Source organism: Triturus cristatus, chromosome 4_2 (assembly GCF_964204655.1).
Source record: "Triturus cristatus chromosome 4_2, aTriCri1.1, whole genome shotgun sequence".
Taxonomy (NCBI): Eukaryota; Metazoa; Chordata; class Amphibia; order Caudata; family Salamandridae; genus Triturus; species Triturus cristatus.
Window position 1 is genome coordinate 460449675 of NC_140586.1, and position 2692 is coordinate 460452366.

At 37.9% G+C, this 2692-nt stretch overlaps 1 long non-coding RNA gene across 1 annotated transcript; it reads right to left on the reverse strand.

Moving 5' to 3' along the window:
- Positions 1 to 1024: 1024 nt before the first annotated feature.
- LOC146834557 (uncharacterized) lies at positions 1025 to 2343 on the reverse strand. Its single transcript, XR_014960309.1, has 5 exons — positions 2296 to 2343; positions 2072 to 2183; positions 1883 to 1978; positions 1682 to 1784; positions 1025 to 1367 (listed from the first exon to the last, which is right to left on the reverse strand). It is a non-coding gene; the product is annotated as an uncharacterized LOC146834557 (long non-coding RNA).
- Positions 2344 to 2692: the final 349 nt, after the last annotated feature.

Below are 2692 nucleotides of genomic sequence, written 5' to 3' on the forward strand. Positions count from 1 at the left end.
ATGGAACTAGCAGAATTTATATATATATAAAATGCATTCCCCCTGCTCCCAGCCCCGAGAACCTGATCACTGATTCAGAAAGGGCTGAGGGTGGATCTGCTCTTATAGAAGATCTTCCCATGCTAGACCTTGATACTCTCTCTAAACTTTTCATCACAATCAAGTCAGGTTTCCCCTATGATGCAGCCCCATTGCACATGTTGCACAAGGAAAGGAGGTTATTCTTCTGGTTTTATTGAAAGCTCTCAACTTGTCCATAATCACTGCCCAAGTACAGAGGTCTTGGAAACAAGCCATGGTAAAGCCATTACTTAAAAAACCAAACCTCAACCCGGAAGAATGGAGCAGATACCGACCAGTTACGCTACCAAATCACGGAAAGTCCTTGATCAGGGAGGCATAGTGGCGATCATCCTGCTTGACCTTAGTGCCACTTTTGATACTATAAATCACAGCATTCTCCTGAACAGACTCAATGCTGTGGGAGTGTCAGGCAAAGCCCTCTCCTGGTTTAAATCCTTTCTAATGGACAGAACAATCCAGGTATTCATAGGCATCCACTCTTCAAGAAAGATCCCGCTAACATGTAGAGTCCCCCAGAGATCCTCATTGAGCCCCACCCTTTTTAATGTGTATCTAAGACCCCTTGCTGAGATAGCCCTCCTGTACTGGGCCCAGATTGTGATCTATGCGGACAACACTCAGCTAGTTGTAACCCTTAACAACCCTCAGAAGATCTCAGTCGATCTAGAAGCCTGCTTAAGAACTGTGGCTTCTTGGATGGATGTAAAGAATAGAGAGAGACCCCTTATAACACTAAGGGATTGGAGTACTACTAGATAGTTTAAAAGTCAGCTATCCCTTGGCATATCATTGAAACACCTGCAATGATCCTTTCCTCGTATTCAATCAAACAACAATTTTATATCATTTTCAACTCCCAAATATTATCTTATAAAGCTCCTTTATTAAAAACTTATTCTTATACATTTATAATGACATGAGAATTTGTTTTTGTAAACTGTGTGTGATACTTTATTTCTAAAAAAGCGCATTAATTCATAAAATATAATACAACTAAAACATTATACAAAGCATTACGTATCCAAAAACAACATTTGTTGAACAGAGAGAAGATTTGACAGTACAATTTGTCATTGAAAGAGCATATCAATAGAGACAAAATAGCCAGCTTGGCGTTGATATACTTAATCTTTACACCATTTACAAGACCAAGGTTCCCATAGATTATGCTGTTAATTGCGTCGACGCGTTTCGATGGTTCCTTGTTAATAGTCTATCTTTTTCAAGACCGTAATAAATTTAAATCCCTTTGAGTGTTTCATTATACAGTCGCTGTAAGCATCCTGTATACAACAAATATAAACAAAAGAATATTTTTATCGAAAACAGGGAGGGATTTTTATTTCAAAAGAACCCCATTAGCACAATTCTATATTTAATATCTTATTACTGTCATCCTTAATAAATGCCACAATAATACAGTTGAAATTACACTATTGTCATAGCTTATTCTTGTTATTAAAATAGTTTTCGAGATTTTCCTAATAATAAACCACTTCTGATTCAAGAATAACTCAATATCACATTGCTGCTTATATCGGGATTTGTATTTATTGTTAATTGCCGCCCACCTTCCTGCTGGCTTTTATGATCTCACCTGTTCTTTTAAGGGTACTGTGCCCCTGTTGATATGTAGCACAGAATAGGACTATATGTCCACCCTTCTTTATTGTGCAGAGTTTCCTTATTGTTTGATCAACCTACAGAAGAGAGTTTGTAACATTTATAATTACATTTTACCCCACTCATTGTTTAAATCCATATAACACTCCGATGTTTTATTGAAAACAAATCGTACCTCAGTATTAGACCAACGCTCCCGATTGCCTCACGTAATATTCTTTCTATTTTATGTAGTTCAGAGACGTTGAGGACCCTTGGTGTCTGCCTCGACCTAAAATAAGCATACTATTTGTAGTCACTGGGATATGTATTCTATAAACCTGATACACCTTTAGCAAGGCGAAAGAGGAGAAAAAGGTTGTACCTTTATTTAAATCTGCATGGGATCGTAGTATGTTAAAATCCCAATTTTGACTAAAAACAGTGATTGAGGGACTTAATCCTCCAAGCCTCCTCTCGCGTTTTACTGCGATTCACTATTAGTAAAAAGAAAGGGGGACAAAGAGGAAATTTTCATTGTTATAATTAGAGCCTTCCATACAGAGATGTCCTAATTCTGCTATTTAACCTGCCTAGCGTGTATCTTACCTTCCGTGTGGCTGTAGTACTCAAGCCTTACACTTGTTCTTTTCGTTGATTCAATAAACAGAATCATGGGAACATGCCGGATTTAAATATACATGCGTGTTATCTGATTGGCCAGTTCCTCCTATTTCGTCACTTAATTGTTTTTTTGGTTGTCCCTTCGTTAGTTCTTTATTGTGCTTGTGCTGCCGCTGCTGATTCTAACCCGGCAGTACTGTTTTGGAATTAATACCTTATCTTCATCTCCCCGATATTGCTCCGTGTCATACTATCGCTGCCATTATTGACCCAGCAGTGGTATGTTTTTCGCTGTAACTCCGACTTCTCGATTGCATGCATTTATAAAATGATATAATCATGTTTAAATTTGGATACTTTCCCATATTCTCTGTTCTGGCAC